Source organism: Gopherus flavomarginatus, chromosome 4, assembly GCF_025201925.1.
Source record: "Gopherus flavomarginatus isolate rGopFla2 chromosome 4, rGopFla2.mat.asm, whole genome shotgun sequence".
In the NCBI taxonomy this organism is placed as follows: domain Eukaryota; kingdom Metazoa; phylum Chordata; order Testudines; family Testudinidae; genus Gopherus; species Gopherus flavomarginatus.
Window position 1 is genome coordinate 177,071,113 of NC_066620.1, and position 16,228 is coordinate 177,087,340.

At 41.7% G+C, this 16,228-nt stretch overlaps 1 protein-coding gene across 1 annotated transcript in view; it reads right to left on the reverse strand.

Moving 5' to 3' along the window:
* The window catches only part of MYOM2 (myomesin 2), a 122,975-nt gene extending 113,434 nt beyond the window's left edge, over nt 1-9,541 (reverse strand). Inside the window, exon 1 of the mRNA XM_050950610.1 lies at nt 9,459-9,541. The gene's annotated coding sequence lies outside the window, so the exon portion shown is untranslated. The remainder of the gene's footprint in view (nt 1-9,458) is intronic.
* Nucleotides 9,542-16,228: the final 6,687 nt, after the last annotated feature.

The window sequence follows — 16,228 nt, forward strand, 5'->3', positions numbered from 1 at the left end:
GGGTGGGGTGGGGGATGAAATGTTGTTCTTATTGTATGAGTAAAGGGCACAAGAACTGTACTTAGCCTGTGATGATTTGAAGGCATCAAGAGAGAGGGTGCGGATCTGTCCCTCTCCACTCTTTAAAGACAGAGCTGATTAGGCTCCATAGATAGTCTTTTGTTCTGTTAAGTGACCACTGCAGCTGAAATCACTGACAATCAGGTCTAAGTGCTTAGTCCTGTTGTGGGGACAGTGTTCCTGTGGGACAGCGTTTCTGTGGAAGAGACAGCCCAGACTGAACTAGCAGCGAGGTTCCCCCACTGAGAGCTCAGCTGAAATGACTGAGAGCTGGTGGAACCTCAAGAGACCAACTCACAGAGGTCACAGGGGCAGGTGGCAGCAGAAGGTCACTGCGCAGGGCCATTGGCAACAGAGCAGTGGAGTGAACGGTGGCACAACGAACAGCCGTGGCCAGAGCAAACAGTGAGCAGCTGGAGGAATGAGCAAGGTGCCTTCTTGTCCCCCACCTAGAAGGTGTACTCACATGAAAGCACCTCTGAACTCTGAGTCTACTCTCCACTGACCAAGGACAACACTGGTGAGTGGGGTGCGGGGGAGGGAAAAGTTAAATAAACATTTGTTTGTTGGACTATATTTTAGTTACTTTGCTCCAGAATGCTAGATTTGTGACTGGGAATGGAAACTTATATAAATATGTTTCCTAGTAGGCCAAGATTTTTAAAATACATTATTTGCCAAGGTTGTTATCTCACATTGTTGCTATCTTGAGAGGTCATTATGTTTGGGAGTTTCTATACTAAACATTTTTATTATTATAATTAATTTTTACATAAGAATGGTCATACTGGATCAGACCAATGGTCCATATAGCCCAGTACCCTGTCTTACAACAGAGGTGCTTCAGAGGGAATGAACAGAACAGGTAATCATCAAGTGACCATCCCCTGTTACCCATTCCCAGCTTCTGGCAAACAGGCTAGGGACACCCAGAGCATGATATTGCATCCCTCCTCATCTTGGCTAATAGCCACAGATGGACCTGTTCTCCAGGAATTTATCTAGTTCTTTCTATAATCCTGTTATAGTTTTGGTCTTCACAGCATCCCCTGGCAAAGAGTTCTCTGGGTTGACTTTATATTGTGTGAAGAAATACTTCCTTTTGTTTATTTAAAACCTGCTGCCTATTAATTTCATTGAGTGACTGCTAGTTCTTGTGTTATGTGAAGGATTAAATAACATTTCCTTACTCACTTTCTTCGCACCAGTCAAGATTTTATAGACCTCTATCATATCCCCCATAGTCATCTCTTTTCTAAGATGAAAATTCCCAGTCATTTTAATCTCTCCTCCTGTTTCATACCCCGGATCATTTTAGTTGCCCATCTCTGTACCTTTTCCAATTCCAATATATATATTTTTAGGATGCGTGACCAGATCTGCACACACTATTCAAGGTGTGCACATACCATAGATTTATATAGAGACATTATGATATTTTCTGTCTTATTAGCTATCCCTTTCCTAATGATTCCCAACATTCTGTTTGCTTTTGTGACTGCTGCTGCACGTTGAGTGGATGTTTTCAGAGAACTATCCACAATGACTCCAAGATCTCTTTCTTGAGTGTTAACAGCTCATTCAGATGCCATCATTTTGTATGTATAGTTGAGATTGTTTTCCAGTGTGCATTACTTTGCATTTATCAACATCGAATTTCATTTGCCATTTTGTTGCCCAGTCACCCAGTTTTGTGAGATCCCTTTGTAACTCTTCGCAGTCTGCCTGGGACTTAACTATCTTGAATAGCTTTGTATCATCTGCAAATTTTGCCATCTCACTGTTTACCCATTTTTCCAGATGAATATGTTGAACAGTACTAGTCCCAGTACTGACCCCTCAAGGGTACCACTATTTATCTCTCTCCATTCTGAAAACTGCTAATTTATTCCTACCCTTAGTTTCCCATTTTTTAACCAGTTATTGATCCATGAGAGGACTGCCTTCTTATCTCATGATGGCTTACTTTTCAAAAGTCAATTTAAATTAAACACATTTTTTTAAATTATATTTTTTTTAGAAATCTAGATCTGTTATGTGTTTTGGTGTAACTTGCATTTTCCTTATGTTAAATTTGCATTATCCTAACAAAACATTTACTTTATTCATGTCTCTTTTATATGTTGCAGGTCAAAGTGAAAATGAAAAGACAAAAAACAATACAACAAATTTTCCACTCAAAGGCCTCAAAAGCTAACCAAGGTGAAGAACACATCAAGAACCAAGAATATATCAACATGTCATCTGAAGGTTCAAGTGGTATATCTACATCCGACCAGTCTGAAGCACAAATACAGCTACCTACTGAAGAAACAGTGTCTCCAAAACCTAAAGGCAGTTCCCGACGTTTGTCGGTCAAAGTGTTCCCATTTATTGAAGTTACAAAAGATGGCTACTGGTGCACCTCTTGCAAAAAAGCTTACAAAGAAGGAAAGGTTCCCAGTGCTGTAAATGGTAAAAGTGGAGGAGCTTGGTTTATCAAACCGATCAGCAAAGCCAATGCTGACAAACTACGTGAAAAGACTGCAAAACACCAGGCCTCTGAACTGCATCAACATGCAGAAAGCCTTATAAGCCCACTTTCAAAGCCAATTTTAGAAGTGCTTAATAAGGCTGTTATGAATGCTGGAGACACAACACAGTTCATGTGAACAAACATGGCTGTAGCATCCTACCTTCTATTTAAGCAAGAGATACCACACACTACAAACTGGAGGCCAATGTTAAGTGCATTGTCACTTGTTCATCCTGAATTGGAACACTGGTTCCGAACAAGACCAGCAAATGCTCACTATCTTTCTGCAAGAAACTCATCTGACTGGCTAGAAGCATGGGGTGCAACAGTGAAAGACTCAACAGCTGAAAAAGTGAAGAACTCTCTCACCACATTAAAAAAATTTGCATACATGGCTGATGAATGCACCGATGCAAATGAGCATCAAGTATTAAGTCATTGTGTGCGTTATCTTGATGTCAGGGGTAGGCCAGTAGATGCATTTCTAGATGTTCAAGTTATAGAAGACACATCGGCTGCATCTGTGACAGCCCACATCTTAGAAGAGTTAAATGTTTGTCAGTTGGACCCCAAACAGATGGCTGCTTGTGCATTTGATGGAGCTGCAAACTTCTCTGGAAGACATGGAGTACAAGCTTTGCTCAGAGAAAAGTGTAACCCTAATCTCTCCTATACACACTGCAGAGGCCATCTACTTCAACTAGCACTAGTACGAGCTGCAGAATCTTCAAAAGACATTAAAAAGCTATAAATTTAATGTCTTCATCATATTCTTTTTTCAGCAAGAGTCCAAAAAGACTGAATATCTTGGAAAATATAGAAGATACACTGGGACGGAAGTTCAAATTAGTCCAACCTGGGAAAACCCCCTGGCTTTCTCATGAGCAATCCTTGGCTGTTGTCTTAAAATTACTTCAGTCATTATTACTGGCTTTGGAAAGTATCTACCAAGATGGGATGGATCTAAGTAGTGAGGCGGCGGATTACTTTTGCTACTACGTTCAGAGAAGACTATTGCCATTCTCTCTCTTGTAAGTCTATTGTTGAAACCACTTGGATCATTAAACAATGCCATCCAGGCATCTGCTACAGAGGTAGAGTGGTAGATCTCTGTCCAGCAATAGAAGCTACATTTGGATCAATCAGAGACCTATCCATTGAAAAAGTACTGGAAGAATCAAAGACTTCAGTCCAGAAGTTGACTAATGAAGGCATTTATATTGAATCCCTAAGTGAAGAAGACAAGAAATGTTTGTTAAGACAACTGAAAAAGTACACAGACTTGATTCTTAAAAATCTACAACAGCGACTTCTAGATTCTACTCAACCCTACATAGCTTTTACAGATCCCTGTCCTGTAAAACACCAACAGTTGAGTGGAGTGAGGCACTACCAGCAATGGGGCTGCCATGTGATCAGGACAGAATAGAGAATTTGAACACAGAGTGGAATATCATACGACGAATGAATGAAGATTTGACTTCAACTTCTTTTTTATCATCACTAGTGGCTCAACCTGATCTTTGTGTTCTGTTTCCTGGGATGAAAGAAGTAGGAATTCATCTCTTGCTTCTCCCAGTCATGACAGCTACAGTTGAGTGTTCTTTTTCATCACTGAATAGAATTTTGTGTTCTGAAAGAAGTCGCCTTCTGCCTGATCATGTGAATGAACTAATGAGCATATCAGTTGAAGGAATGAAAGTACCAGACACACGAGAATCCACCAAAGATGAACACACTGCATTCAAGAAATTCTTCAACAGAGTTGTGCAAAATTATAACAAGAAACCAAGAAGGATGTAGACACAATGTTTCATAGAAGGCTTGAGTAGCCAACTTTAATTTGTCCGGTTTTAAAACATGAGTTAAATCTAATAAAACGGCCATGAAACATTTTTCGGTTTTTATTATGGTGCCATACAGTCTATCTACACCTTCCCAGTCTGACCCCTCATTGGCCCTGACACACACACACCCCCGTAAATTCAAACACCCCCCCCCAATTTCAATTCCTGGGGAAACCACTGCATACAGCAGGGAAGTCACAGAATTGGAGACAAATCAGGGTTAGAAGCCAGAGTCTAAGGTTCACAGCAAGGCAAGGTCTGGAGCAGAAGTAAGCAGCCAGTCTGCATCATTTCTCAGTCAGCTGCCCATAATGGCATCCTGGTTTATATACTAGCATGAGCCAATCAGTGGTCTGCAGAGGGCTGCCACTTGCACCCTGCTGGACAGTACTTCCTGTAGGGCAGGGGTAGGCAACCTATAGAACGCGTGCCGAAGGCAGCACGCAAGCTGATTTTCAGTGGCACTCACACTGCTGGGGTCCTGGCCACCGATTCGGAGGGGATCTGCATTTTAATTTAATTTTAAAGAAGCTTCTCAAACATTTTAAAAACCTTATTTACTTTACATACAACAATAGTTTAGTTATATAGTATAGACTTATAGAAAGAGACTTTTTAAAAACATTAAAATGTATTACCGGCACGCAAAACCTTAAATCAGAGTGAATAAATGAAGACTCAGCACACTGCTTCTGAAAGGTTGCCGACCCCTGCTATAGGGTCTAGAGTCACAGGATCCTCCAGTAGAACATAGCCTAAGCCTCCAAGGTGATGCAGAAGCATTGGTGGCCCAGAACCCGCATGGTCTCAGCTTCTTACACTTTCTATGCATATAACTTTTACTGAGACCCTGAGACCAAATGTAGGTCAGCAGAATCAGATGCTGGTGGATCAGGTTCTGCTACTTTGAAGTTCATAATTCTCTTCTGAAAGGTCATCAAGTCCAGTCCTCTGCCTTCACTAGCAGGACCAAGTACTGATTTTGCCCCAGATCCCTAAGTGGCCCCCTCAAGGATTGAACTCACAATCCTGGATTTAGTAGGCCAATGCTCAAACCACTGAGCTATCCTCAAAATGAGATAAGATAGGGGACACTGTGTTCTCTGTGGGAAGTCTTTTGTTAGGTCTGGTCCTGTTTATCTATTGTGTTACATTGTATTTATGATATTTTATTTTTCTGAGATGGATGGATTTTGTCAAGTTGCCTGGGACAGAGCTAAATAACACCATATGTGGGTAAGAATCTGGCCTCACTGAAGTCAATGAGAGTTTTGCCATTGATTTTAGTGGTTCAGGAGGTCACCTGTGGCACTTAAGATACTACTAGTAACAGACTGGAGACCAGGTTCCAGTAGCACTCCCATCAGTGCAGCTCAACCAGTGTTAGTAACAGAGGGAATTGTTTACACAAAATCCTAGTGCTGCCACCCCAAAAGTTATGGTCAAAGGTTGTCAATTCAATTAAACATTCACAGATAGCAAAGCCTACAGTTGTTTTGCATAGTCCTTGGTCCTAGTCAGGAAAAGCTCCCATTAAAGTCATGACAGTCAGGGAATTCTACATGAAGATCTAGAGTTCTAAGGTAGTATCTGGGCCATATTCTGCCCTCTGTCTTCACATGGGACTTCCATTGGTATAACAGGGCAAAAGGTTATTGTTAATTATATATATATATTGTGACAAGATGGCTGATGTTAGTGTGGAGGGTCCTGGTGGGTTTCTTGGCAGGGGAGCTAAGATGCGACCTTTTTCCCTGCTCTTGGGGCACCGAGGACCCTCCTAGTGGCCTTGGAAGGTGGTAGAGCAGGGAAGCGAGGAAGGAGTCTGGGTTCACTCCTCACTCTGAGCCCCAGCCCTTCTCAACCCCAGCAGGTTCTTACCCCTTGGGTGGGGTACCATCAGTCCTTAGATGCAGAAGGAGGAGTTTCTCTCCCCTGCCAAGGCAGAGTCTCCCTTACTTCAGTTCTCTGGTCTTCAAAGTCTCATGACATACATCCAAGCTCCAGTCCTCCTTCTCCCTAACTGCCTGAAGCAAGGGGGTTTATCAGGATCCTGAAAGGGCCTTAATTGACCGCAGGTGCTCCAATTAACCTGTAGCCATCTTCCTAGCCAACAGGGAACCACATCTTAATTAGCCTAGGGCTTATATATTTCCCCTCTACCATTCTCCCATTGCTCCCTGGCCCTCCTGTATCATTATATATATATAGATATATATATAGAAATTCTGTTACAGTAGCTCCCATGGACCCCAATCAAGATCAAGACTCCATTGTGCTAGGCACTATACAAACACAAATACATGGTCTCTTCCCAGAGGATTAGAGATTCTAAGTAAAATATAAAATAATTTAATTTATACTTCTATTTAGCAGACAAATTAGATTATTCAAGCCAGTTAGAGAGGGTCACATTTATCTATACAATATATGGTAGTTAGCCACAAGTAGAGTGAAGGCAGAGTTCAGGGGTCAGGCTATACACAGATTCATAACACAATAATAACTTTTGCAGCTTATCAAGAACTGTGGGACAGGCAGATACTTCAAAAAGTGAGTGCATTCATGGCAAAGAAGGTGGGGTTAGATGTAAAGCTAGCTAATCAGATAAATAATTTAATTTAAGATTTAAAGGACCTGTAGTAACTCTAATAAACTCATAAACACAGCCCCTGAGCACTGGCACTCCCGCAGTAAACTGGTCAGCAGGAGTATCGACTGCTGTGAGATGGAGAATATGATTGTGCTCCCCATAGACAACTTGCGTTCCCATGGCCAAGGAGGAGAGGTAGAATCCACCACCTCTGCAATCCATTTAATCTATCTTAATTGCCCTGCTGCTTGCAGATTTGCTTCTCTTCCCCATTGCCAAGTCTGCACCACACAATATGTACTTTCTCTGCTCGTCTCTGCCCTTGTCTGGCTGTAAAAGTGCAAAGAGTGATTGACAAGCTTTTGCCTGCTCTGACTGAGCCCTACCTGGGTATGCTAGCTGAAAGATCAGTATAGCCTGCTCCTTTGCTTCTGCACATCTCCTTATTCTTACTTTTCTGTAGGAATCTCATCGCTTCCACATATTTTGCAACATGTGCCTCTACTCATATTTTTCCATAGCTGCTGTCCAATGCCTGCTGTGATTACACCCGCCTAATAGTTACACTATTTTATTTTATAACTTAGTGAAGAGTAAAATATGCTCCGTTTTGGGTCCCCTATTTTTCCACTTTGCACCCCATTATGTGAAACTGTTAGATCACTAGAATATCTTTAATTCCCAGTTGCCTATTCAATATTGTAAAAGATGGAAGAAAAGAAACTTCCACTTGTCACTTAATTCAAATGTCTGTATTCCAGAAGTACCCTAAGGCCTCAGACAGAACACATCAAGCAATTTCCAGATGGCCACATTGATCTCTTAGAAATAAAGACACATTCTCTCATAGCTTAATATGTAGGACTCACATGGAAGCCAATGGAAGTCTTGTGTAAAGATCAAGGGTCATCTGTGGCTCTTAAATATCACAGTCAGGAGATAATTAATTAGGATGGAATTGAATTTATGGGATCTGGTGTTACTTTCCCTTTTTTATTCATGAAACTGCTTAAATGCTGATGTTTTTGTGTAAATACTTGTGTATTCAAGAGCCAAATACAATTATAGTTCTCAAACTGACATAATCTTTAGGACTAGATTATGCAAATTGCACATAGTCCCCAGTAAGGAGCAATACGAAAGCAGTTTGGCTCAGACAGGCAAGATCCTCCTGGACCTTCCTAGTGTCCAGGGAGGCTTTCCACATGGTTTCACCTCTTCATTGGTGCATATGCTCCCCTGTACAGCCATCCAGCTCTGCTTACCAGCACAGAGGTAGGAGAAGGAGCCATGGCCATGCCTCCCAGACACCCCTCCTCACCCTCTTAGGGGCACCATGAACCTTCAGGGGAGTAGGGAGGGAACAGTTCTTGCATTTCCATGAGTGTAAGAACTGTAATTCTGCCTGGCCCTTATGTGGGCTATATAGGGGTGACGGCTCCTTTTTTAACTCTTCCCACAGTGCCCTATGTAAGATCCAGGTAGAATCTGGCCCAGACAGAGTACGTACTCTGATTAACTTTTCTCCAGAAGATTTTAAATGTTCAAAGCAAAAAAAAAAAAAGATTTTACAAACATTTTGTTCTGACTTTTAGAAAGAGTCCAAAGTTACTAAAGCTGCTGACACAAGAACTGGATTTGGCCCACTAAATATAATCCACATGACCTGAAATGCACTCATCCTAACTTTCCACATACAAAAGTAGTTTGCAACAGACTCTCTGTAAAGTATGGAGATTCCCAGTCAGATTGTAACTGCACCCTGTCCTTTTAACTGGAGGACAACGAATGTGGAACAGTGAGATAGTGAAAGTGAGTGGCTGCCAAGCATTCCAACATCTATTATCCTTCATTACAACATTTTCATTGGCTCTTATGTGTAATCATCCAATTCCACTATCTCTTTCTAGCAGGCATAATTACAAGAGCATGAGCGCAATTCCAAAAGCTCTATCGGAGGTATTTAGATGGAATTTTTCAGGAGGATCAACACACGTCAAGGAACTCAAAGCAATAACAATCAGAAATCTATCTTTTAAAGAAAGGTACTTGAAACTATCACTGACAAAATTAGAATAGGACTTTTGGTCCCGGTTACATTATGTTTATATTCTAGATTAATTTTTTTTCCTTTTTTTAAGTAAATACTGAAGAAAGAGGAACTCTGTATTTGGAATAAGGAAGGCATATAAACCCACCTGCCTTGAGTTTGTATTTATGTAGAAAGATAGTGATGAAAATATAATAATATTCATTAAAATAAAATTAATGAACAGAATAAAACCATGCAATATTTTCCCCTCCTGTTGTCATTTTTCTTTTATTCGTAAATAAATTATTTTCCACAATACGTGTCATATATTTTGTACAGAAAAGTATATAACATTTTTCTATCATCATTCCTGTTGATTCTGAATTTTTTAAAAAATGGAAACATACTTACCTAGGGAGAAATAAAAATTGCACAGCTGAGAGGACGAACAGCCTCACTCAGTTTAGCCAGCTCTGGCTGAGGAAAACAAAAATAATTTCTCTCTCTAAAGAAAGGCTACTACCCCTTCGCGCCCATTTATGGGCAGATGTGTTGCTATATATAGAATCAACTGATTGGTTCTCCCAAGAGTGAGGTCAGTCTAATAGGCATGAAAGTGTAATTTAAAGGGGAAAAAATCTGCCATTTTTTTTAATATTATTTTTTGAGCTGGGAACAGATCTCTCTCCTAAAAAGAGCAAATGTTGACCTAAAGGTAAGGATTGCCCCCCACCGTCATGTTCTGTGTGAAAGTGGTCCAAGTCAAGGATAAGAAAACTATTTAAAAATCTCATTTTTTGTATGTAGGTGAAACTTAAAGAACAATAATGACTTCAAAGACCAGTAAGGAGCCATATACTTGAAAGTCTTATTAGTGGAGACATAAAATCCTCCTGGTGCCTTGAGCTGTAAATTGAGCCTCCCCAATGCCTCCTTAAGGGCTGCTTGGATTATAAAAAACATTCTCACCATATGTTAAGCCATGTCAACTATATTAGAAAAGCCTAGTTAACATGGGAAGAAAGAAAGAGCCCCGCTCCTACCCACTTACTTCCAAAATCTTAATCATCAATCAGTTAACTTGCTGGTTAAAAAAAGAGGTGTTTCTGCCTATTGTATGCACAATATGTAACACGTAAGGAATGTGCATGTATCTGATACGTAGGTGTATACAGAGGCAGAAAAAATATACACACAAAGGGCATTATCTTAGGAGGTTCTGAATGCCCCTATTTCCCACTGATTACAATGGAAGTTGGGTGCCCTCTGTACCTCATAGGATTGGGACCATACATTTATTCAGTGAAGGATTAATTGTTACCAGACTTATGTGAAGACAACAAGGTAGCACCCCAATTCACATGTGAAGGAGTGGACTCGAGATACAAGTGGGTGAATGACAATATAAATACATCAAGAGTTTCTGGTGCCTGGCATAACAAACTACATGAATGATTGCGTCTTGTAAATCAAATTGTGTGTGTGTGTGTGTGTGTGTGTGTGTGTGAGAGAGAGAGAGAGAGAGAGAGAGAGAGAGAGAGAGAGGCCTATTAAGTCCTTTTATTAAATGAATCTAATTAAATGTATAACATTCCCTTAAGTTCACAATACTCCCCCAAATTTCCTGTAGAGTTCTGGCAAAGGATCTATCCCACGCTTCTAGCCACTCTGCCCCACTTTGAGTGCTGCCACCCTTTTGCTATAGGCCTATTCCCTCGTGGCATTCTCCCTTATTCTTTGCATCTTGCTAGCCCACTACAGGTTTCATAATCACTTGAAAGCCCTGCCCATGTCACTGGACTGCTTTACTGGTTCTGAGACATGTTGGCAAAACTGGATGAGCACACCCATACTTGCACTTTGGATTAGAGCTTCTGACCCATTACCTGGCATGGCAGTGACTTGTGTTAGTCCAGACCATGTCTGCCATCTGCAGCAGGCTTAAGCACAATTTGGGACCCTGCTTTTCCAACTGTGTTAATGCCAAGTTCATTTATTTTTAGTATAGATAGGGCTTAAGGTTAGGGTTAGGGTTTATAACTCCATCTCCCCACATTTTCTTGTCATCTTTATGGTGGTATGCATCCACACAGGGCCTATGAATAAGGGGATGATTCTGTCACAGAGGTCACAGATTCTGGGACTTTCTGAGACCTCCGGGACTTCTTCTGGGGCAGAGCTGGAGCAAGTGTCAGCCCTGGGCTGCCACAGCAGCAACCCCCAAGCTGGAGCAGTGGTTAGAGTTGCATCATCCCCTACTGCAGGAGCAGCGGCAGGACTGGAACAACTACTGGAGGTCAGCCCCCAGCAGTGCTCTGACTGTTAGTCCTGCTCACCAGGGTATTTTTAAAAGTTGTGGGCTTCTGGGAATTTTTGTTTATTGCCCACGACCTGTCGTTGCTTGCAACTTATTCCTGACTTTTACTAAAAATATCCTTGACAGAATCTTAACCTTAACTATGACTGAGCAATATCTGGACTCCACCAATAGCTAGCACTGTTATTTTGCCTGGCCCTTGCATGGGAGTACAAGATGGGCAGAGTTTATAGGGGCTTTGTTCTTCCTAATTTAGCTTTTTTACCAATCAAAATTTATGTGGCTACTAGGGATGGGCAGAAAATGGTTTTCTAATCCTGGAAAATTTTCAAGGTTTTGAAATATTTTCCTATCCCAAATTGAGATGATAAGAAGAAATCTTGAAACTTTTCAAGACCCAACAACCAGGGAAAAAAACTCAATTTTGGTTAATCTAAATGCTTTATTTCTATAATTTTAAAACATTTGGTTTCAATTTTGACCTTTTTTTTATTATAATTAGCTTATACTTCAAAACAAAATCTTTTTGACCAGAAAAATTGTGGTTTTTTTTCATTTTGAAAATGTCATAGCTTTTCAAATGTTTTTCAAAAAAATCAGTTTGGCAAAACCTACTCTTTCCCACAAGAAATTTCATTTTCAATTAATTGACACTTTCCAATGAAAAATATTTTGTCAAAAGATTCCAGACCAGCTGTAATGCTAAAGACAAATGCTAATTAAACCCTTACAAGGCCAGCAGTTTCATTTTGTTGGGATCGTCTTCTCCAGCATGAGAATGAATGGCAGGCAAATTCACCACCAGCTTCCATGTTTCTTTCCGCAAACAAGAGCACCATTAAAATTACATCTCTTTTTAAGCTAAATCTGAAGCAATTTTCCTCTTCCCTCTCTTTCTATGATTCAGCCCAAAGAACAAAAAATAAAAACTGAAAAGCTGGGATAAGTATAAAAGAATATTATAGAAACTAATAGCTGACCAGCACCTTGAATTTTAAAATTGATAGTTTGTATTATTTGGTATTTTAAAAATAATGAGATCACAATTCCCTACTCTGACATTACAACCGTGAATGACAGGTGTAAACTATAGATTAGAATTATTTTACAGTAGCTGGCCATGAATTACAAAGTAAATTAGACAGAGTTAGAGCTATTGTGACAATCTGGGGAATTTGTCTATGTACAATTTATGAATTCTACTTGATATTATCAAGTTGTTAGTATGAAATTGCTGTATCATGGAATGCTTTGTTGTCGATGTGGAATCCACGATTTGCTGACAGGGCTGTGGCTTGTTTCTCCCAGACTAAATACAGTGGTGGGTCACGAGACCTTTAAATGGTCATTTTTTTCAGCTGGAAAGGCTAGGGAAACCAGTTCAACCCAGTTTCTCTCCAGGGGACTAGAGAAATAGAAAGAGAAAAATTCCCAGCAGCAGAATAAGGAACCAGGTATTGTTGGTGAGACATAAACTCAAGAGATTCACTGGGACAGGATGTTTGGGGGAGGATTTTTGTAGCAGGAGGGTCTGGTTTAAATGACCAAGGGCAGAGAAAGTAGCTGAGATACTGTGATTCTGAAGAGAAACCAAGAACTGAAAGAGAAAGATCCTGTCCTATAGTCAAGAACTGTCTGGAGTGGGGAGGAACCTGAAGCAGGGAAATGCCTATAGGTGAGTTTATTGTTTTGTATAGATCTGTGTATTTCTTGTGCTACCTAAGTAAACAGTAATGACGCTTTACAAAGTTTGTCTGTTTGTTTTCACTATTGGATACCCCTGAAGAGGTAAACTGTAAACCAGAACACTCTCACTTTTGTTGGGATTCTGGGAAACGTGCAAGAGCTGCTGGAGAGGGTTGGGAATGTTGGGTCTAAACTTTTGGTGAACTTTGGGGAGCCAAAACACACCCAGACTGGCTGTCTCTGCATAATCCTTCCTGAACCCTTTTGAACAAAGCACTGACCTGCAAACTACTCATGACACCCCCTTTCTCATGTAGCCATTAGCCTTTATCTCTATGCATTTACTTGTTAACTTGCTTTTCCTGTAAAATCTTGATTGATTATGCATGACCATTATCTTTTGTTAAATCACTTTGTTTACTTCTGTGTATAAATATTGATGCTCATCCCCAATAAAGGGGCCACACTTAATCTAAAGCTTTTAGAGCTAAGGATAGTGTGAGCCCGTTGATCAACGCAATTGGTGTCTGGTCTCTGACAGAATTGTGTGCCCCATACCAACTCCGCACGAACTCGGGTGCTGGAGAGGTGAGAGAGGACTTGCTTTATTTACCTAACAGGAATATGGCAGTAGTTTCATGGCCTAGGCAATTGGACTGCAGGGTCCCCACTGCCAAGAGGGGTGTCAGACATGAGGTCTGCACCTGGAGTGTGGTCCCAGGGACAGTGTCTATATTCTGCCCAGTACCAGGAAATATGTGGGATTCAGCATTGGGAACCTCTTTCAGCAGTTTGGCAACTGTCCAGCAGGGGGAGCTCAACCAAATCTGTTACATCTCTGTAGGCAAATAAGGTGCTATGAGTGCATATGCAATGAATGTAGGTTGTTGGCACAGAGACAGCTGTTAGAGTAATTAACATGTAATATATAAGAACAACAGCTCACCCATGGCTCCCTCTTGTCACCTGTTGTATTTTGGGGTGGGGGTGTTGGTTTTCAGGTGTACTGTTAAGTTCTGATTACACCCTCTGCTTTTAGTGTCTTGTCGTATCTTTAAAAAACTGACCATAGGAATGTACAGCCTGCCCTGTCTGTCTTGGATTACACTCAGGATCTCTTCAACGCAGGCCCTTTATTCAGGGTGTAGAAGGAGATGTCAGTTGTGTGCAAACATGCCCACGGGTCTGTGGCTTCTGGGCTGCAACAAAGCATCATAGTCCAAAGGACACAACATGCATCTAGGCAGGCCTGATCCAACTCCTGTTGAAGGCAGAGGAAAGACTCCCCTTGTCCTCAGTGGGTATTCAATCAGATCCAATGTGAGGCAGCAGACAAATAAGGTACATAAGCTAGAAGGCATTGAAAGAGTTAGGGCTGGATTCACAGAGCTGACATAGGTATCCAATGCCTAAATGCTAGGCACCCTGATGCCCAGTGGAATTCACAGTCCCCAGTTCAGTGCGTAGGCTCCCCATGTCTTCTGTGGGTAGAGTTAAGCATCTGAAAAGGGATTCACAGAAACCAGCAAGCTGAGCAGGGACTTACCTAAAGCTGCCAGGGTAAAATGCATAGGAAAGGGGTGGGACTTAAGGCCCAGATTCACAAAGGGCTTGAGGCACCTGACTGATGGGCTGGAAGGAAGCTCCTGTCTCTGCTGCGGATTCTTGGCAGAGAACCATCTCCTGGAGGTAGGCAGCTAGGTCAGGTCAGCCCTGTTCTGTCCTGTGAAAAAGCAAAGAGACTTTATAGCCTAGTGGTCAGGGCACAAGTCCCTGCCCCAATAAATAGCAAATTTTACGAAGTGGAACAGGTTCAACAGGAGAGATTGAGAGAGCTCTACCCCATAACACCCTCTACCCCATAACACCCTCTACCCCATAACACCCTCTACCCTCTGGTGGGATTAGGGCACTCACTGTGGATGTGGGAACCATGAATTCAAGTCTCAGCTCCAAAGGAGAGAATTCAAATTCTGGATCTTCCACATCTCAGGGGAGTGTCTTATCTGCTAGGCTTTTGGGTATACTGGGGACCATGCATACCTAGCCAGTCCCCGAAATTCCTGACCTGCTTGTTCCCAGCTGTCTTCTGTGAAGGTCGGGTGTGCTGAGAGCACGCCTACTAGATGTGGCCCTGCACGTGAGATAACCTGGGGAGGACATGGTTTGAGAATCCCACTGGGGCTTAGGCATGAGCCGTTGTTGTCAGAACTCAGACAGTTTTGCACATGCTCACCGGCAGAAACTTTGGCACCTACAGGGTTAGATGGCAGCTGAGTGGTGGTTTCGTGAATATCAGTGAACCCTAAATGTCAGCCTTAGGTGCCTCAAGAGTACTGCTGGCTATCACCTTCTGGTTATCACTACAGAAGTACTATCCTCTGTTGTGACGTCACTTCTTTTCTGTGCTTCTGGCTGTACATCATCACAACACTAGGAACAGGATGTGGGGCAGAAAAACAATATGGAAAGCTCATGGGGAGCGATGCGGCATATGGCATGATAGGGATATTGGCAGATACAGAAGGAGATGGCAAGGAAACAGCATTTGTAATATGGTAGTGATTAACTTTAAGCACAGGAAGTGCCTGCTATCCAAAAAGAATCCAGACGGCTATTATCAAATGAGATACCAAAAGGACATTACTGTCTCAAACATACCAGACTTCCTTTGAAAACTCAAAGTTGCTTCCACCCAGATTCCTGGTCCTCAGAAATGTAGAAATTCATCCTCTTCCCCAGGATGCACTTTCTTTGGCCTGCATTCAACAAGGTAACAATAGGATTATTCCGGTGCTTAAAGTTGGGAATATGCTTAAGTACCTTGCAAAATCTGAGCCTTTGTATTTACCTTTGCATGACTGATCTCTAGGAAGACTTTCTGAGCTGTACTAGGTAGAAGGGCTTTTAGTTCTGGGATGCTCAAGCAGTGGTAACCTTAAGCAGTGGTGCGCCCACACATGAAAATCTGGATGGTGAGACAGGGAAGAAACCAGGAGAGAGAACATATTAGCCCTGCAGGGGCTTAGTAGGGGACATCAACAGGATAATAAAAATTTGGCAAGGAAGGGGAAAGTGTCCGTGTCACCCCACAGTGTTTGCACCAATTATCCCAAGGTGTTCATTGGCCATCTGAATGCTGCTAGGTGCATCTTCAGCTTGTTTTTTAAGGTCTTTC